Below are 21,901 nucleotides of genomic sequence, written 5' to 3' on the forward strand. Positions count from 1 at the left end.
AAGATTTCTGCCATCTCCAGGGTGGAAGTGTCCAATGTAATCAACTTGCCAGCAAGTGGCTGGTTGGTCTTCTTGAGGGGTGATTCCACATTGAAGGCTCCCTGTTGTATCTGTGGCTGACAGGTTGGATATTTGACAGCAGAAGTAGTTAGGTCCGACTTGGTGAGAGAAAACCCGTGCTTCTGGGCTCACGGAGAACCTCCATGCTGTCAGCTTGGCTAATCTGTCTACGGGTCTGTTGTTCAAGCAGTGAAGTGGACGAAGACAGAGGCTGGTGACATCCCCTGGTTGGATCATCTTGCCATGTGGTCACTCGATGCTTCCTCATAGTGGACACTCCCTGGGGAGCAAGGATGTGAGACGGTGATCCAAACACTGTGTGCCTTCACTTGCTGCCCCTTCAGTTCATGGTCACTCCTAAATGTGACTCTCCCTCCTCCCACCCCAGCAGACCGTAGAAAAGAGCAAGATGCTAGGCCAGGGGTCACCAACCCCAGGGCCACGGACCAGTACTGGTTCGTGGCCTGTTAGGAACCAGGCCACACAGCAGGTGAGTGGTGGGCGACCGAGCAAAGCTTCATCTGCTGCCCCCCATCTCTCACGTTACTGCCTGAACTGTTCCGCCCCCCACCCCATGGAAAAATTGTCCTCCTTGAAACCAGTACTTGGCGCCAAAAAGGATAGAGACCGCTGCTAGGCACTTTTAAAAGTCACCCCTTTGACTCGTCTCCAGACAGCTGGTTGAAATTTTATCCTCTTCTAAGGAGGAGACAGATTTGCCATCATACTGTGTTCTCCTTTCACTCTGTCCTTTTCTAAACTTTTTACCATTTTCCCTCAGGTTTTGGTACATGGTCTTCTACCCCAGTCTTTTCAGAATGTCAATGTACATTTTCTTTCACTACTGAATTTGATGGTTACGGCTTTTAAGATTTTGTATTCTTGATATATTTGTAAAAGTCTACAAAGGAGCTCAAAGGCAAGAATTTTACTGTTTCCTGCCTTCTTTAGTGCTCTCTTCTTTCTGATATTAAGCCTCAGGTTTTTGAACAGAGTTAGGACTTCACACAGAGAAACAAAATATATTAGATGGTGTTTGAAAACACTATCCCTCTGCACATGGTATTCAAATGGAATATTTGACACTGTTATACAAAGCTCCTCCTATTTCCCTTTGCTCAGAGTGCAAAGTCAGCGCCCTGGAGCCCTTCAGGCAGGAGGTGCAGGCTTAGCAGGGTTTAGGTGCGGGACGCAGGTGTTTGAGCAGCACTGTGCACTTGTTGCACATAAGAAGGTGGTTGTGTCGTTGAGCTGGGAATCCTTCACGTGCAGGGAAAATTGCTGGTCATTTTTGTTAAGCCTGGCTGTGAATCTTCCACTGATCTTCTCTTTCTCACTTGAAAACAATTGTATTAGGGAGTGGAGGCCTTCCCTGGGATCCTGTGTAAACCACTGGAAGAAATCAACAGCTCTGTCTGTGTAACTGCAGTTCAGTGTGAAGCTCTCGCCTTCCTTGACTTTCTTTTCCACCAGTGGTTGTCCATTTGACCCTGCTCAGGAGGAGTGAAAAGATTTTCATACATAAGAAACTTTAAAAAAAAAATTCATTGAGCTGTGTGTATACTCATAATGTATGTACTTGTCTGTGTAAATGTTACCAGTTAATAGAAAGTGTTTTACAAGTCACTTAGGTTATTCAGATTTTTGTAATCTGTTTTCTTCTTGGTGTTTTCGTTTCTTCTGTCTCACTGAAGTTTTTTCAAAAGCATTTCAGCTTATTTTTGTAATTATTTGGCTTTTCCACACTCCTCCAGTCGGGGCTCCTTTATCTATAAGTGCACAGTAGAATCACTTGGTGCACTTACGAAAAATGCAGATTTCCAAATTTCATTCTCAGAGACTCTGCACCACCTTTTCTAGAGTCAGGCCTGGGTATCTACAGATTTTGCCAAGTGCTCAAGTGGTTCTGAGGCAAGGTGCTTGCAAATTATCTTTGGAGAGACACTGCATTGGATGTGAGTTCTTTAATAAACTGTATACCTCGCCAAAAAAAAAAAAGAAAGAAACTTTTTTTTTTTAAATAAAGAACTTCTCCTATTTGTTTTACAAAATTCCTTAATATAAACTCTGGATTGTCCCCGAGATCCCCCCTAAATATCCTTACCAGAGTTGCCCCATTTCCCTGGCTTGACCCTTCCCCCCGCCCCCCCTTGTCCTCCCCACTCACAGCTTAGCTGCACACACAGGAGCATCATTGAAGCTTGCAGGTGAGGCTCCATTCCTGCTTCTTCCTGGAGTCTCCGAGGATTCAGTTTGGAGGCCTGAAACGGACCATGTTCAATTGTTCTAGTTCGTTGTTCTAGATTTTTCTGCTTCTTTTGGTTTGGAAGCCCCAGTGATCTTCACTGTGTTTTCACAACCAATCAAAATCTCGCTTGTCGCAAAATGCATCATTGAATATACTCACTCCTGCTGCTTCCATTCACATAGTTCTAGTTTCCAGCCAGTCACTTCTGTCAGTGAAGCACTGCCCCCATGTGGTCTGAACTTTTAAATTGAATTTTGTTTCCATTTCCCTTAATAAAAAGAAATTCCTTATGTTAAATTAAAGGAAGATAGAACATACAGAGAGGTGAAGAGTGAACAAAAAAGAAAGGAAACAAAACATAGTGTCAGAATGTTCTCTAGTGATGACTGTCTTAATATCCTTAGTGCCTGGAACTCCCTTCCTCACTCCCCTCACCTATAAGGGATCAATGCATGTGCTTTGCCTGTATGACTCTCTGTACTATGTTCTGAGGGGCATAAATAAAAAGTTGAGAGAAGACCTGATTCTTTCCCTTAACTGGTTAGGGTCTCCTATGGCTTTGTTGTATTTCTCACTCTGAACAATTATAAATTAGCTAAAAGAGTTAGGCCTTTTCTAAGTTCTCTGTATAAGTATAAAGGAGGGAAATACAGTATCTTTCTTTTCATATGTTCTCAGATGTGAGAGAGCAACCTCGTATCTGGCTAACTCTGAAAATGGTAGTACACTTGCAAAAATCTAAGTGTTTCTTATATTTAGGTCTGGGCTTCTGTGCAAACTCTGATAATTTCTTATATTTTACATATTAGGTATACGAAACCCTGTTTTGCGATCTTCTATATTACAGGAAGGATTAGGGACTAAAGAAGAGGAGAGGTTAAGGAGGAAAGTTCTCTTCTAGTCTTTGCATTCAGTCCTTACCCTGCTGATTCTAGGTGCTACCACTTAACCACATTTTCTCAGCTGCATTCCCTAGCTAAAGGCCTGGCCCTGGCAATCTATCCCCATCCTTCCCTTCCTTTATTTCTTCCTGTGGGCCTGAGGTAAGTGGCTGAGAGTCTGTGGTGAGTAAAGAGCTGTGATCTTCTTTGATGTTAATTTTGGGTATTAGTCTTCCTCATGTATGAAATTACATGAAGTAGGGAGACTGCTTTTTCTAGCATTTTCCTGAAGCACAGTGTCATTGTACCTCAGCTGGGAATTAAATCCCTCTTGGAGATGTAGGGTCCAAGGTGAACTGTGCTATGTCTTTCCCAACCCTCTCATTTCTGCTTGAGGAGTAAACAGCAGACTTGGGGTGGCCACTGGGGGGTCTGGCTATTTGTCAATTGATACATTTTCCTGGGAACATGATTGCTCTTTTTCTGAATAAGAGCATTGCCAAATCATATCAAATCTGGAACCACAAAAATGTTAGCAGAATTTCTAGATGTCTTAAGATTTTTTCTCTCCTAATGAGGATACTTAGCAGGAATATTCCCAAAGAAGGGAATTTTAGTTTGGGAAAAATAGAAGGAATGGTTACAATTGTTTGGAAGAAGTAACATTTACAAGAGAGTTTTACATTTGCATGGAGTTTTCTCTCTCCTGTCACACAGATGGTGATTTCAACATTCCAGGTGAGAACCAGCAAGAATGTATCTAGTTAAAGGTGATAAGTGATTTTCTCAAGCAATAATAGGCAGCCAGCAATAAATGCTGTGTCTGCTACGTCAAGTTTATTCAACTTAACCCTGTGGGGATGTTTAATAAAATGTACAAAATAGAATCTGCTATTATAGACATTTCTCCAAAGAAGATATACAGATTGCCAACAAACACATGAAAAGATGCTCAACATCATTTATCATTAGAGAAATGCAAATCAAAACTACAATGAGGTGTCACCTCACACCAGTCAGAATGGCCATCATCAAGAAATCTACAAACAGTAAATGGCGGAGAGGGTGTGGAGAAAAGGGAACCCTCTTGCACTGTTGGTGGGAATGTAAATTGATACAGCCACTGTGGAGAACAGTATGGACGTTCCTTAAAAAACTAAAAATAGAACTACCATATGACCCAGCAATCCCCCTACTGGGCATATACCTGAGAAAACAATAATTCAAAAAGAGTTATGCAATGTTAATTCAAATACACCCAAATATTTGATTTCTAAACTTAGAATCATATTTAAAGTAATATAGAAAACTAGAAAAGACAAGTTCAACAAACATATTTAGCAGCTCAGTGTATGTGAATGGAAGCTGGTGTTCTGTAAGTTTACATTTAAACATCGTAACAAGTATAAATGTTCATTTTCATAAAAAAAAAGAGTCGTGTACCACAATGATCATTGCAGCACTATTTACAATAGGCAGGACATGGAAGAAACCTAAGTGTCCATCGACAGATGAATGCATAAAGAAGATGTGGCACATATATTCAATGGAATATTACTCAGCCATAAAAAGAAATGAAATTGAGTTATTTGTAGTGAGGTGGATGGACCTAGAGTCTGTCATACAGAGTGAAGCAAGTCAGAAAGAGAAAAACAAATACCGTATGCTAACACATATCTATGGAATCTAAGATAAATGGTTCTGATGAACCTAGGGGCAGGACAGGAATAAAGACACAGATGTAGAGAATGGACTTGAGGATACGGGGAGGGGAAAGGGCTGGGACAAAGTGAGAGAGTAACACTGACGTATATACACTACCAAATGTAAAATAGATAGCTAGTGGGAAGCAGCTGCATAGCACAGGGAGATCAGCTCGGTGCTTTGTGACCACCCAAATGTAAAATAGATAGCTAGTGGGAAGCAGCTGCATAGCACAGGGAGATCAGCTCGGTGCTTTGTGACCACCTAGAAGGGTGGGAAAAGGAGGGTGGGAGGGAGACTCAAGAGGGAGTGGATATGGGGATATATGTATACATATAGCTGATTCACATTGTTACACAGCAGAAACTAACACACCATTGTAAAGCAATTATACTACAATAAAGATGTTTAAAAAAAGTGAGTAGCTTCATCACTGGCATTAGAGCTAACAAGAAAAGTCATATGATCATTTCCATTGATGCAGAAAAGGCCTGTGACAAAATACAGTATACATTCATGTTAAAAAACACTTAGAAAAGTAATTAATAGCTAATTCCTTAACATAGAAAAATGCATATGCCACAACCTCAGAGCAGCACCTACTTCTGGGGAAATGCTAGAAGCTTTCTCACTAAAGTTAGGAGAAAGACAAAGATGTCCACTGCCTTTACCACTATTTAGCATTGTGTTGGAGCTACTACATAATGCAGTCGGCCAAGAGAAAAAACAATTAGAAGCATAATAATTGGAAAGAAACAGGTAAAATATCATCTGCATATTTGCAGATGAAATAATGATATATCAGAAAACCTAAAAGAAGAAAAGCCACTATCAGAAGACAGGTAAACAATAATTTAAAAGCAGCTTTTATATCATTCATATGCAAAAATAAAAAACAGTTAAAAGAAATGTGGAAGAAAAGAGCACATTGTCTGTTGTATGAAAGTAAAAAGAAAGAGAAAGGAAAGAACATTTTTTTTTTTTTTTTTTTTTTTTGCTGTACACGGGCCTCTCACTGTTGTGGCCTCTCCCGTTGTGGAGCACAGGCTCCGGACACGCAGGCTCCGGACACGCAGGCTCAGCGGCCCTGGCTCACGGGCCTAGCCACTCTGCTGCATGTGGGATTTTCCCGGACCGGGGCACGAACCCGTGTCCCCTGCATCGGCAGGCGGACTCTCAACCACTGCGCCACCAGGGAAGCCCCAAGAACATTCTTAAGTACAAGTTAAGACTAAGCAGATAGGTCAATTAAATGGAATAGCAAATCAATAATTAAGCCTAATTGTATATGGAAATTTAGTATATGTTAAAAGATACTATCTCAGATCAGTGGGGAGGAATGAGTTCTCAGAAAGTATATTGTTACAAGTGTGTTAGTGAGAGTGTCCCATTTTATTTTACTTAAAAAATTTTTTTTCTTTATTTGTATTGTATTGTATTGTATTTTTTCTTTATTTGTATTGTATTGTATTGTATTGTATTTTTTCTTTATTTGTATTGTATTGTATTGTATTGTATTGTATTTTTGGCTGTGCTGCAAGGCATGTGGGATCTATTTCCCTGACCAGGAACTGAACCCATGCCCACTACAGTGGAAGTGCAGAGTCCTAACCACTGGACTGCAGGGAATTCCCTGTCCCATTTTAGACCAGTAGCCTTTAAACTGGGATTCCTATATTCTTGAAATTATATGAAGGTTTGCCAAGGTTTGTGCAGGCATAGATAATTCTAATGGAATCTAGTCGTGTGTGTGTGTGTGCGTGTGTGTGTGTATGGCTTTGTGTATTAGAATTTTTTTTCCCTAAAACTGCTTTAGAACATGCTTCAGATCCAGATGTCAGGCTTCCTCTTTCCCATTTCACTTTCCACTCTTAACTTTCCCTTAAAAAAACCTCCACCATTCTGAATCTTACTATGATACATTGCTCCAGAGTCTAAAATCTCCAGGGTACCAAACAAGTAAGCAATTCATTGGCTCCTGGCTTCTGAGGGAAAGTCCTGAACAGCTAGGCAAGAAATATTGCAAGACAGGGAGGTGTTTTAACTAGGCAGCAACCTCGAGACAAGATTCCTTGATCTTATCTATCTATCTAACTATCTATCTATCTATCTATCTATCTATCTATCTATCTATCTATCTGTCATCTTAGAATTCAAAAATGAATTGGTGGTCACTGAAACCCATCGTGTAACATCATTGTTTGAATTGAAAAACAAAGTCAAACTTTTTATGCGAAAAAAATAAATCTTATGTGGCAGGTTTGTTTGACAATGTGGGGTATGGGAGAAACAGAAGAATTAAGGAAGAGTCCCAGGATTTCTGGTAAGGTGAATTATATTGCCTTTTTTTTTTGAGATGGAAAAGAGTGAGGGAAGAACCTATGGGGGGAAATCAGGCCTTATGTTAAGGATATGTTAGATGCCAATTAGATATCCAGTGTAGATGTTACATAGATTACAGTATATATGAGCCTGGCTTTCAATAGAGAAGGTTGGGATGAAAATGTAAATTTGTGTGTCATCAATGTATAAATAGTAATTAAAGCCATATCCCTAGATGAGATTGTAGGGGAGCTAAAGCTTTACCTGTTCCCTCTTAGGTTCTCCATCTGGACCTGAGAAGTAAGTTGACATACAACAGGTTAACAGGAGAAAAGCATAGAGATTTTATTTAATAATTTTTACATGTACATAGGGGTCCTCATAGAAAAATGAAGACCCAAAGTGGCTAGGCTTAAGTGCTTTTAAACTAGTGGCCTATTTTGGGGTGGCATGTGCTGAACCCCTCCAAGATCATTTGAAGAGAATAAATGTTTGAGGACTGAGCTCTGAGAAAACAGAACATGTAGACACCAGCAAGAGGAGGAAGATGTAGGAAAAGGAGACTGAGCAGGAGCGGTTTGCGAGGAAGAACGCAAACCAGGAGAATGTGGAGTTCCAGAATCCAGGCAGAGATGGTGTTTCAGGGAGAGAGTAGCCATAATGCCACATTCTTCGGAGACACTCAATAAGATAAGGAATGGTAATGCATCATTGGATTTGTGGATATAAAACTCACTGGTGGGCTTCCCTGGTGGCGCAGTGGTAGAGAATCCGCCTGCCAATGCAGGGGACATGTGTTCGAGCCCTGGTCTGGGAGGATCCCACATGCCGCAGGGCAACTAGGCCCATGAGCCACAACTACTGAGCCTGCGCATCTGGAGCCTGTGCTCCGCAACAAGAGAGGCCGCAATAGTGAGAGGCCCGTGCACCGTGATGAAGAGTGACCCCCACTTGCTGCAACTAGAGAAAGCTCTCGCACAGAAACGAAGACCCAACACAGCCATAAATAAAAACATAAACAAATAAATAAATAAAATTTAAAACTCACTGGTGAACTCAGCAAGAGTGATTTCAACGGAATGGTAGGGATGAAAATCTGACTGTAGTGGGTTCAAGTAAGAAAAGTGTTAGGGAGTAGAGATGATACATTTAGAATACTTTTTGAAAATGTTTTTTTATTGTGGTAGAAGTCACATAATATAAAACATACTATTTTAACCGTATTTAACTGTACAGTTCAGTGGCACTAAGTACATTCACATCGTTGTGCAGCTCCCACCATAATCCATCTCCGGAATTTTTCACCTTCCTAAACTGAAACTCTGTCCACACTAAACACTAACTCCCCATTCCCGAGACACAAGGAGCAAAAAGACTATAACCTGTTTTTACCCACTGAACCACTAATTCCAGTTCTAGGATGCTGTTCTAATAAAATGATGAGAAATTCAAATTCAAATTTTTATTTAAAGGCATATACCATAATGCTATTTAAAATGATGAAAAACTGGAAATAAATAATCAAGATATCCCCAAACAGGAAAATTATAAAGTTAAGTGTGATATATCTATGGTGTAGAATAGTAGAATAATCAATTCAAAGTATGAATACAAGGTATTTTTAATGACAAAAGTGAGTGTTAATAAAAAGGACGTAAATTGTCTCTATAATGTAACAATGTGCAAAATTGTGAAAAAGATAGAAATAAGTAAAAATAATGAGTGTCTATGTGGCAGAGTTGTGGATGTTTTCAGTATTTTTCTAATTTTTTCCAATCAGAAATTCATAAAACATACATAGGATTAACCTGGTTCATATTTACTATAATGAAGGTAGACCAGTGATGATCTGTATCTACATAACTCTAGTTATTTTAACTGAAAAATGCTTCTCAGCACCATAAATTCAGCTCATAAAATAGTACAAAACCAAAAGGCTCCCCCCCACCTTCTTCTGTATTAATTATGGATCTATTTGTTGTAAATGACAGAATCTCAACTCATGCTGGCTTGTTCCCAATGAGAGTGTTTTGACTTTTGCCGTTCCAGGCAGAGCTGGATATATAGGCTCTGATGATGCTCTCAGATCTGTCTTTCTTCATATCTCTGCATTGTCTTTCTCTATATTTTAGGCTAAGGTATGAATGATGTTCCCTAAAATGGTCCAGTGATTAACTTCCACAGCTCACAATGATATGGCTGCTCTACTGTGCAGAAAAAAACCCCACGAAAACCACAGATACCCACTTATATGAATCTGTCTGTAAAGCAGATGTGTTCATGGCTTGCATCTCTGTGCTTACGCTCTTTTCCACAATGGTTTCTAGCTTTGAGAGTCTGTGAACCTATTCTAATAACTCTTTCAAATTTCAATGTTAATAATAGATTAAAGCAAATCTTGCATAGTCCCTTTTGGACAAATCTTCTCTGTCCATGGTCTATTCTTATTTCCCCTCCCTTTCTCTTAAATTGTTCTTGGTCTCTTCCACCATTCAAGACCCCAAATATAGCATTACCCAACATTCAGTTGTATATAGTATATAGCATTACCCAACATTCAGCACCAGGAAAACTTTTCCTTGATGAAACGATGGTGAGTGGGGCTATTCTAAATCTACGGGTTGCTTTTCTGGGATGGATCATAGACATTTGATGAAAGTAAAATGTACAAACTTTGACTGGAAATTTCCACATCTCTCACTTCATCCATCACTGAGTATTACAGAAAGTCTTTTATTCGATAAGATAGATTTCTCTTCCTCATTCTTCTCAGTTCCTACTTTTGAAGAAAGCCTTTCTCTTTCTGAACGATGTGGATATAAACTAAATCACCAAACGGTGGAATAACAATTTTAGTTTTACTACGGTGTTGCTGTCTATTTTTTATGTGCTTACTTGATTCTCAACCCTGCACCATTTAATAGAAAAATGGAGCTATAAGACCCCTAAAAATTTAGTATATTGCTGCCTGAAGGAATATCCTTTTTAAGTACATCAAACCATGCTCTTCTAAGAGTGAGCCAAATTAGACAACAAACATGTTTGTGATGATAAAAGGCACAGTGGGGGTAAGTTAGAAATTAGCCTTAATGTTGAAAGACTATCTGCCTGGCTTATCCTTATGGCAACTAAGTACCCTGAAGAGCAGGGAAGTAGATGGGAACATATCTAAACTCTACCAGTACAAGTACTGAGGAGGGCAAAATCTCACATGTATTCAGGAGTTATTTTCAGTGAAAATCATGCAAGGGTTTTTGCAGCCAGATGAGGAAGAGAACAAAGTACAAAGCAAAGCAGAATGTAGTTATTTTTATTTGTTTGGTCTGTATTATTTGATTTAAAAGTTTGTCCTTTACGGGAGGTTAATGAACGCAGAGAAGCTATTAGTCTCCCCCTACGTCTAAACAAAACTCATGCTGCAAAGTGATCATAAAATTGCAACACATTGGGAAAGTGTTTAGATTTTTCCTTTCCTGCAATATGGCGATTAGTTGGTGGTAGAATTGCTCAGGGAAAACGAAATTTATTTGTTCATTGAATCAATCATTATGGAAATGCAGTTTTTCTATACATTTAGAAGTGTGCTTGTAAAAGTAAATCTTTGATATTATCTACCAGTTTAAATTTAGATTAATAGCTCATTCTAAAAAACAATTTCAAGATATTCCTTAATGTTGCTTATGCTAAAGACAGGTAATCTCATGACAGTTGTATTTTTATCTGGAAAGAAACCCAGTTCTGAGCTGTGTGTGGCCCTCCTGGATGAACTACTGCCTCAAGCTAACATTTCATATTATTTCACAGTACCATCCAATAAAAATTGTCCCTTTCAGTAATATTAAAAACTTTTAATTTCCTAAACTCTTCTTGCTTATTGTTTCTTGATCTTTGCTCTTAATAAGTTTACCCTGCTTGGAATGTGTTCTCCTACCATTGCCCTCACTTAAATTCCTACACATGCGTCAAGTAAAAATTCAAAATCCAATTTCCATGAATTTGGAGGTGATTTTTTTTTTTAATCTGTGGTGAATTTTACAAGCTTTTTGGTTGTTCAGTTCTTTCATGGTATTTTCCCTCATTTAAAACTTAAAATTCTTAGTTTGGTGCAAAATCATATTGTTTTGTAATCGTTTCTGCAAATCACTGGAAAATGGACACTCCACTTTTCTTTGACTAGTTCCTGTAGTGAGGAATATTTTACACCTCAAAGCAGTCTGTTTTGTTTTGAAAAGCCTCTAATTGTTCATTTTTCCTTATAGGGAGCTGAAATTAGTTTCCATACAAATTCTAACCATTGGCTATAAATTTGCCTGTATATATGGGTATAAATATTATCAGCCATTCATTATTTCAACCATTGTTCAGTGAATGCTTATTGGTAAAAAAAAAATTAATATCTTCATAAAGCTTAAGTCTAATGAGAGAGATATTCCTATGACTGTTAGGTAGTAAGCTCTTTGTGTACAAGCATCATTCGTAAAATATTTTTATATTGCCTAACGAAGTGTGCAGAAAGAAGGAAACAGAAAAACCTCAGGTATGAATTCTGAGAAACATCATTTTGTGTGAAAGTGAGTGCCTCCTTCTGTGGGGTTGTGGACAGACTGAACGTGGGCGGGGTCCCCATGATTACAGAGCAGAAGGTGGAGTCTGAGCCTATGACCTGCACAGAGATATGTTCTTCTTAATGGTTGGAACTCTCACTCTTGCTGCGTGTGTGACTGTGTTAAAAATAGAAACCGCTCCCTCCTGGCACTTGTGGACTGGGGATGCTGCTCCACTTTCTGTGGGCTCTCTTCCCTGTTCAGTTCAGAGAGAGGAACAGACACAGAATACTAGACATCAACTCTCCACTTATTCAATGATTCATTTCATTTTTTCCAACTTTTCTGGAAACAAGCAAGCAAAATTTACTTTTAAAGGACTAAAACGAGACCTGAATAAATGAAGAGGCATATAATATTCTTGGGTAGGAAAACATAATATCCTAAAATGTCAGTTTCCAATGTGATTCCAACCAGAATCCCATTTGTTTGAACCAAACTAAGTAAGTGAGAACAAATACCTTGGAATTGTCAACTATATTTTGAAAAAGAATATTAAGATGGGGTTTTCTTTTTATGACATAAAAACTTACTCTGAACAAAACAGTACAGTATAGGCACAGCATTCTCAGGTGTCACTGACAAGAAACCACCCACCAGCCTCAAGACCACTGAGAGCACTGAAATTAAGAAAACAATAGTCTTTTCTTTGCGAAAGATAAAAGAAATCTAAGATGCCCATGAGAACCAAACACTTTCAGGATTCTGTATTCTCTGTACTGTTTGCCTTCACAGAACATGCCAACATCCTGAAAATAACATAGGCTGAGACCCTGAGTCTTTAAGCTACTAAGTCTCAGGAGATTTGTGTTCAGCTCCCACTGTAGTCTTAGTCACTGTGTCACTCAGAGCACAGAAGTACTTGGCCGAGTCTTTCCAATGGGCTGATGTTTTCCTCAGGTGGAAGGACTTCTCACTGCTCCTAAATTCAGCCTCAAAACCTTTGATACCTGAGACAAGGCTGTTTCCAGATGTGTACTTCAGGAGAAGCTGGAGTCCTTGATTGGGGTACTGTATGTACCAGAAGAGATAGGACGAAAAAGAAGTTGAGTAGTTGCACCTCAGCTCCAGACGGGCTCCTTCAGAGACAGTGATGTGGCCGTCAGGCTGGGTCACCGACTGGGCTCCGTCTCCTCCTGAAACATCAATGCTGAATCAATGAACTCAGCCAGAACAAAAAGTCTCTATTCAAAGTCAGTCCAAAGCAATGTTCCATGTGTGCACAAGAGAGTAAAATGGAACAGTACTCACTCAGGAACAGGAGCACCTCAAGCATCAAGGTGAACACCAAGATCATGGTGGAGCAGTGAGGAGGCAGTGAGCTCCTTTCTGGGAGATTCTCCACAAACAAAAGTCTGATGACTGGTGGACTTGAACCCAGGTTGCTGTGAGGTTGAGAAGGAATGACACAGGATTTAGATTTCTTCTTCTGATGGACGTTGTAAGGTGTGTTGGGAGAGAGGCTGTCTTAACAAGACTGCCTGCCTCTGGTGTCTGAGATGCTTTACATGTCATTGTGCAAAAAGTGGTGTCCGAATATCTCTTTAAACTGTAGGGAAGGAAGGTTTTTGTGCGATTATTCTGATCTTATATAGAAAAACCATTTCCAGTTTACACAACAGCCCCCTCTATTGGTCAGATAGAGAAAGAAAGAGCAGTTCACAATTTTTGTGAGCCTTCCTCACCTCCTTCCTGCCAGGAACACAAAAGTCTCCGAAAGGAGTGGCAAGCACTACAGAAAGTGGCTGCTCTGAATGTGGTCTGCAGGTGAGTAGCATCTGCATCACCGGGGAGCTATTCTGAATGCAGAAGCTCAGGCCCTACCCAGACTTCCTGAGTCAGAATCTGCATTTTAATAAGATTCCTGCGCACATTAGAATTTGAGAAACACTTGTCTAGATGAAGGAGGTAAAAAAATACCTTTGGATTTAATAATAAAGAGATCATTGGTATTTCTGAGAAAAAATAGATTGGTTACAGGAGAGGCATGTATGAATTTGGAGGAATATTAAATATTTTTTCAGAGGAGCATGCTTGAATATTTTAAATGATGGGAAGAAATCAGTAGCAAGAAAGTCCTGAAGAACCAGACCATAGAGTTTGGACGATCAGTGGGCTGAGGTGCCAGAGAAGTCAAAGTGAATGGAGTGGGTGAAGCGTTTGGACAGAGGCACACTATTTAAAAGGAAGAGAGATATCTTTTTTATTATTAGGGGAGGGAAAGTGAATTATATGTGTAAAAGCAGGAATGTTTCATGTGGAAAGCAGAAGGTTGAGGAAGATTCATTTAATGATATGAGTTGTCTTTACGCATAATGATATGAGTTGTCTTGACTCATCATAAGGTCCTGGGTAAGCTGTACTAAGAGCGAAGAGAGTCAAAGGAGATATCGTAAAGTATAGAAATGGTACGTTATAAAAACATACAGAATTTTCACGCACCATTTCATTTACAATTGATGTTAAAAACCACGAATATATGGAGACAAACTTCTGTATGGCTGTGTTGATACATATGCTTAGATGGGGGCACATTGTCCTCCTGGGATGATGGTTTAAGTAAGAACTAGGTGTAAGAGTGGGAAACATAGCCATGTGTTGGCTTGAGGGATATAAGGAAGTAGAAGTATCTTCAAGTGTTCCCGTAGTGGAAGGTTTCCAGCCCACTCATATAAACCAGCTTCACAAACCAGCTCTCATTAATCAGTGCACTTTTCAAGAGTAAACTGTGGTCAAACTGTAGGCAGATCTAATGGATGGTTCTTATAAGTCAGGGACAATAATAAAAGCTGGGATTAAAGAATAATATGTATGGGCCCCCATCCTTGAGGAATTTAGACTAGTGAAGAGTTAAAACCAAAAAATATTCTTAGCATAGTAGATATGTGCTCTTACAAAACTGTGTACAGAACACTAAAAGAGGGAGAGGGCAAATAAATATAATTTATGTAACCTGGAAAATCTTTTAAAAAGTAAATGTGACATTTACTGGGTCCTGAAGATTGAATAGGATTTTGCCAACTTGAGAAAGAAATAATATTTATAAGAAGAAAATATGAGAGTGAGTTCATTTGATATGGCTGATGTTCAGAAATCTTTGCGTAATACTGGGGAGGAAGATGAACACTTACTGGAAGTAATACTGTAGATGGCCACATAAACCTTGGTTTTTACTTTTGGGTCATGGGGAGCCATAGAAGTTCCTGAAATAGAACAGCAATCTAATCTGATGTGTATTTTAGAATGATAACTTCAGGATAGATTTGGGAAGTAAGAGCTCATGGATAGGGGATACATTTAAGAAGTTATTCCAACCAACTCAGTGAGAGATTATGAGCACCTGGACCTGGATAGTAACAAGGCAAGTAAAAAGAGGTGGTTGAGGCTTCCCTGGTGGTGCAGTGCTTGAGAGTCCGCCTGCCGATGCAGGGGATACGGGTTTGTGCCCCGGTCCGGGAAGATCCCACATGCCGCGGAGCGGCCGGGCCGGTGAGCCATGGCCGCTGAGCCTGCGCGTCCGGAGCCTGTGCTCCGCAACGGGAGAGGCCCACGTACCGCAAAAAAAAAAAAAAAAAAAAAAGGTGGTTGAATGTGAGAAATATTTAGAAGACAGAATTGATATGACTTCATATATCAGTCAACTTTGACTAGGGTAATGCTCAGTACAAACAACCTCACAATATCAGTGGCTCACAAGAACAAAGTTTACTGAGTTGTCCATGGTATGTTAGCTGTGGGTCAACTGCAGTCCCAGCACTCTGAGGCTCTGCTCCTGGATACAGGACGATTCCGTTCTGCTACTATGAGTTATCTTTCCATTCTGGACCTTGCGTCTTCTTCACATTATGGATAAAAGCTGAAAAGACAACCACTACCTGGTAAGTGCAGGGAAGAAACAAAAGAAGACATGCCATGTGAATATATTTAGTTTTAGCTATGATATAACATACTTCCTATCCACTCACATTCCATTGGTCAAAGCTGGTCACATTGCTGTGTCCAAAGTCCACAGTGAGGCCAAGTATAGAAAATATACTCCAGCTAAAGATTAGCATAGTAAGGGTGAGAGAGCATGAATAGTCAACAAATAATACACTCTAATACTCTTGGAAATGAGCCATATGAGAGTGAGCTTATAGGGCACTCGGATGTTAACTCCCTTACGGAAAAGAAGGTATATTCACTTCAAAATCTTTAAGAAAGTTTTTTGTGAAAACCTAGGAGAAATCAATAAAAAATTATTTGCTTTTCCCATTTCTCTTCTTTGTTCTTTTTTTTTGTGTTTAATAACATGCCTTCAATGAAGTAGGATGTAGCAACGAGTGGTGAATATTACCCTACTTTAATCAGATTATTTTAGAAAGGTTTGAGTAACTATCTAGTTCACTTGGAATCATGGCAAAAGAGGAGGCTAGGAATGTGATTCAATGATATGGCCAATATACTGGTGGGAATGGAGGTGAGCGATGTGTAATGACAGTCCCGTTAGTTGACGGAGGTACAGTGACTGGAACGCTTGTTTATCTATCATTGCATTTCCCCCTGGTTATAGAAAACACTGTAATTCATTGAATTTGCCTTTTCCACCTCACACATGGCTCTTTCTCAGTGCTGGTACCAGAGCAGCACCAGGCACAGGCTTGGGCTGCAGAGGCTGAAGGGCACTGTGTGCAGGCACAGAGAGATGTGGCTGAGTCTTCAGCCTGGGATCCTTCATGTACAGGCAGCTGTAACCCTCCTTAGTATTCAGAGTGATTCTTACTTATCCTTCCTCCTTTTCATCCTCATTTACAGTCATTAAAACAGGTCCTTAGGGCTTTTTCCAGCTTCCCATCTATACCAGTGTAAAGCATAAAAAGAGCTGGAAGGGAAACTGCAGGTGAAATTGGTGCTCCCTCCTTCCTGAACATGCAGAGATGGAGAAATCTGTTCCACACTCAATATGCTGCTCATTTCTGTTCAGAAAGGCAGGGTCAGACATACACTGATCTCTCTACAGAGTATTCATTGTCTTCACACGTTCCCAGATAGAACCTGGAGTTACGTGACTACATCCTCTCCTCCATCACTGCCACATACTGTTCAGAATGTCTTCAGCAGCCCCTGGACTTAAGGCCAAGATGAAGTCACAGGATTAACAATGGAGCTGGCAAAGGATTCCTCTCCATTTATCCTGCCCAAGTATCCTCAGCAGAGGAATATTCTTCTTCAGAAAATAGGATTCTGCGTCTGGTTGCCCAGCCAATCAGAGACAAGACCCCATACAAGGCCTAGAAACACACCAACAATTTCTGACCTAGACTCAGTTTCCTGTTACTCAAAAGGAGGGCTCAAACACTGCTTTCTTGAGACCAACTTCACAAACAGTGAGGACATCCCCCATGAGTCCACAGCACAAAGAGAGCTGACAACCATTCAGAAGTGGGCTGCCCCATCGTGCACTGCAATCATTCAACTTGAGAGAGATTGGGATGGCAATTTGTGGCAGGAAAAACACTTCGGTTAGGAATCTTTTATACAGACTTTCAACAAAATCCTCATATTATAAATGTGCACACATACCATGTGCTAAATTATCTATTGCTTTATGTACATTGTTCGAATACAGAAATCACACAATAGAATTACTATCATTCCCAATTTACCAACAGGAAAACTAAAGCTGAAAGAGATTGAGGAATTCACTCCAGGTCAAACACCTGGTAATAACTAGAACACGTATCTATCTGGTAAGGGGTCCATGGTGTTTGGAATCTGCCATGCCACTTACATTTTGTGATACTCAGTAAATGTTTTAAATGGTAGAGAAGATACGTTCTAAAAATAACAGGAGTCTGCTTTTTGGGTTTCTTTCTACTAGCCAAAAAATGGAACAACTTAAATGTACTGAATGACTCCATTTACATGAAATGTTCAGAAAAGGAACCTATGGAGATATAAAGTAGATCACTGGTTGCCTGTGGCCAGGTATCGGAACAGGGATTAACTATAATTGAGCATGAAGGAGCTTTTTGTGGTGATAAAAGTGTTTAAACCTAGATTATTGTAATGGTTTCATAAGTCAGCTAATTTACCAAAAATCACTGAACTGTACATTCAAAATGGATGAATTTTGTGGAGTGTCAATTTTACCTCAAATAGCGTTGTTTAAAAGTAAATAAGAATTATGTTCTATCTTGCCCGTGTCACAGTCCAGGAATAATGCTAGTTTGATTGAACATACGCATATTAGTTTAAACAGTCATCTTGTGCCCAGAATGTCCTTAAGAGATCTGAAAATTATGAAAGCAATACTCTCTGTTCCCTGTGAGCTTAAAAAACAGCTGGGAAAAAAAAAAAAAAGACATCCAGGGGAAATTTAACAGTACAAGATAGCGGTAATTAAGATTGTTCAGAATCTAAATGTACTTCCGGAAAATTGGCAGTGTAAATTGACTATATAACCTTCTTTCCAGTGAACAACTGAAATAAATAAAGGAAAGAGCATGGTGAAGGTACTAAACTCAGGGAACAGTACCTTCCACACACTCAAATAGTGTTCTGGAAAGTGGAACAAGATTGGAAGATATCTCAATGGCTAACCTCTGACTTTCCTTCCCAAGAAAAGAGATGCCACTGTGTTTAATAAAGGAAATCCTGAAAAACCTCATTAATGTCTTCCAATTTAGAAGTGCAAAGGCTGAGTTTAGGGATGGACTGCTAGACAAACAGAAACTAGTACAAGTAAAGTTCCTGTTTTTTTTTTTCCTCCAGATCAGACCACTTGATGAATAGGGTAGTGTGGGTATGACCACACCATCATAAAGCCTACTTGCTGTGAAGCGTATTTCTGATGAAAATACTGATCCATTGAAAAATTCACCTGGATATTGGAAGGTATGTATCCAGAACAAGACAGGCATACCTCCAACAGCCTTGACATTCATGCAGCTAGTAAGGTAGAATCCTGTAATCTACAGCAACACACCTTACCTGAAATCGAGGAGAAGCCAATTGATCACTAGATATATTGCATAAATTAAATCTTAGATGAAGTGACTTGCAGGATATACATATTGACAGTTCTAGATAAACACACAAAGATTAGTCCAGTTTAAGCTTTTATATCAGTGTTTGAATAGCATGGACTCTAGAAATAATTTTATCTTTTGTACATTTATTTTATACACACACACACACACACACACACACACGCACACGCACACACACATATAAGTTGAGCCTCCTGCACTAAGTATTGTTCACTCATAGAGGATTCTGTAGTGAAAGGATATAAAAGGCCTACAGTGCGGTAGGAGGAGGAAGAATTGAATAAATGAATTTTTAAAGAAAGATAATTATAGATAGTGATTAGCACTTAAAAAAATACAATATTGTATTGAGCTAGAGAGTTGTTCTTGGGGTGAGGGAAGGCATCTGCTCTAGACAGGGTATGGAGAGAGGGCTCCACTCCGACACTTATTCTGTAACACCAGACAAGGTATCGAACCTCTCTCATGTTCAATTCCCTTTTCTGCAAGTAGCAAGTATCTTTCTGGGGGTGCTGGGCTCAGCACTGGCATTCATCATCTCATTCACTTCTCATAAGAACCCTGCATGGTAGATTCTGTCAATATCCACATGGTAGATATGAGGAAATGGAAGCATAAAAATTATTAAGTCATTTTCCAAAGATCACTCAGCTACCGAGTGGTAGATCTAGAAATACAACCCAAGTCTTTGGTCTCAAGCACTTTGCTACACTGTCTCCCTAAAGTAGGATGGACCCAACCTTGAAGGGTTCCAGTAAGAATTAAGTGAGAACACACATTCAAATCACCCAACACAATACCTTCCCTAGCTTAGGCACTCAACCAGCTGCAGGCAATGTGCAGAATCTTGCGGGGGGCTGGGGGGTTGGGGTGGGGGTGGGGTTGGGGGGGCATGTTGGGAGACGGAATCTGAAATTGCAGAGGAATCTAGCCCAAGATAAATTTCAATATTTTTTTGAGATATATGTAGCAGGTTACCTGGCAGATTTCATGTGTTATCGTAAGTATCCATGGTCTATCATGTTCTTACTGTTAATGAGAAGTCAATTCATTAAGGTGTCATATTGAGAGATTGGGTGGGCATATTATAATATGAAATGAGTGTACCACCCAGTATTGGCTACAATTGTTTATTTTTTCCCATTATTGACTCTTGCTCCCACTTCTCAGGATATTGCTATACTACAAGAAAGGACAGAGCAGTAGACACAGTTATACTTACCAGAGAAGAAACCCCAAACTTGCACAACAATTCTGAGCTTTCTTTCCAAGGTAGCCTATAACTCCACAGGCAAAATCATCTCATGTGTTGTATATGTCATTTGAAATCAATCACTTTCACATCTGGCTAGCAAAAGAAAAAAACCAGCCAGTTCTCCTGAATCCTCTCTCTCCTGATTTCTGCATTGGGAAGTTTACTGACTGGTTCAGCAATGGCAGCTTCTATTGTGACTAGGCTTCACCACAATTTTACCCAATGTCACTAGAGGGCAGCAGCGAGGCCAGTGTAGGCATCACAAAATGTTTGAGCAGGACACCAGGTGGCAGTGCTTCAGCTTTCTTTCTTGCTGCATGCAGTGTGCTAGAGCCTGATTCTCAAGGAAGGAAAATAGAAAGATTAAAGAGATAAAAGATTCCCAAAGGGGTGACATTTGAGTAAAGACATGAAGGAATTCAGAGGTGCACCATGTAGATATTTGGGGGCATAACATCACAATAGAGAGGACAAAGGCAAGGAGCACAGGTCTTGATATAGAAACATGCTTAGAGTGTTTAAGGAATAATATCTTTCCCTGAGGCCCCTTATTCTTCCCAGCACACTATTGCATAAGGAACTTGCTAAAGCATTCAGTACTGTTAACTGATTAGTGGATGATTTCCTCATCTATTGATCCTGGGGCAATTTGTGCCTAGGTTTGGCATCTTCTTTCCTAGTTCCCTTTAGGTTCCTGTTTAAACCAGTAATGTCAGCATCACTGAGACATCTAGCCACCCTATGCTGGGGCCAAGTGCTTCTCCATAGTTCAACCTTGCTCTTTAGGAGCCCCATAAATGCTACACTCTGGCTGGCAATAAAAGTTAGAGATGATATTCACAGGTAGGAAAGTTATGTCTTATTTCCCCAAAATTAAAATAATTGGAACAATAAAATCTATCTCATAGGGTTTATGATATTTGAATTAGATAATGAATCTGAGATGCATCCTACAGTGCCTGACATATAGTAAGCCCAATAAGTACCAACTTTCTTTTTTCTAGTAAAACTTTCCTTTCCTTCAATGTCCGGGTCTGTGTTCTGTTACTGCTTGTTGTTTTCTCCACATCAGTTCAATGATGGGAGCTTCTAAGAAATTTACTTAAGCACTTATTTTCCTGGAGACAGTCATTATTTTTCCCTCTCTTCTTAGGTCCTATTCTCCTAGCCATACTGATTCACTCAGGATGCTAAAAGGACACAGATGAGGTTTTATTTTCATTTCCCTAATGAATAATAATAATATTCCCTGATGAATAATGATAATTTTTGTATATTTATTAGCTATTGGATATAATATTTCTGAATTGGATCTCCAAGATTTTGCCATTCTTATTAACTCTTATTGATTTACATGAGCTTTTAATATATATTGCATTTGAGTCTTTATCAGAAATATGCATTGCAAATACAGTTTACCATTCTGTGCCTTGACTTTCCCCCCTACTAGCAGTGATTTTTAACAAAGACAACTTTAAAATATACTTTCATGTTCATAAGAAGCCAGTTTCAAAGTTTTAGTTATTTGTTTTAACACTTTAAAAATGTTTTCACTTGGTGACTTCTGATGTGAAATCAGGCATCATTCTTAATGATATTTCCCAGAATACAATATATCGATTATACCTGGGTATTGGCAAGATTATTTCCACTTAAATAGACCCCTGGATTTGCCTTCAATGCCTTGCAAATTTCTGCCAAAACCACAGTGGTGGACTTGCAGAATTCCTTATTCATCTTTATGGTTTTCCACATAGCATTGCTCCTGAATAAGAAACTTGTTTTTTAGGAAGTCA

At 39.5% G+C, this 21,901-nt stretch overlaps 1 long non-coding RNA gene across 1 annotated transcript in view; it reads left to right on the forward strand.

Moving 5' to 3' along the window:
- LOC309963025 overlaps nucleotides 1-21,901 on the forward strand; it is a 169,137-nt gene that overhangs the window by 128,099 nt on the left and 19,137 nt on the right. Inside the window, exon 3 of the long non-coding RNA XR_014326276.1 lies at nucleotides 18,573-18,695. This is a non-coding gene — a long non-coding RNA (uncharacterized lncRNA). The remainder of the gene's footprint in view (nucleotides 1-18,572; nucleotides 18,696-21,901) is intronic.

This window comes from Leucopleurus acutus (assembly GCF_964270905.1).
Source record: "Leucopleurus acutus genome assembly, chromosome: 1".
In the NCBI taxonomy this organism is placed as follows: Eukaryota; Metazoa; Chordata; class Mammalia; order Artiodactyla; family Delphinidae; genus Leucopleurus; species Leucopleurus acutus.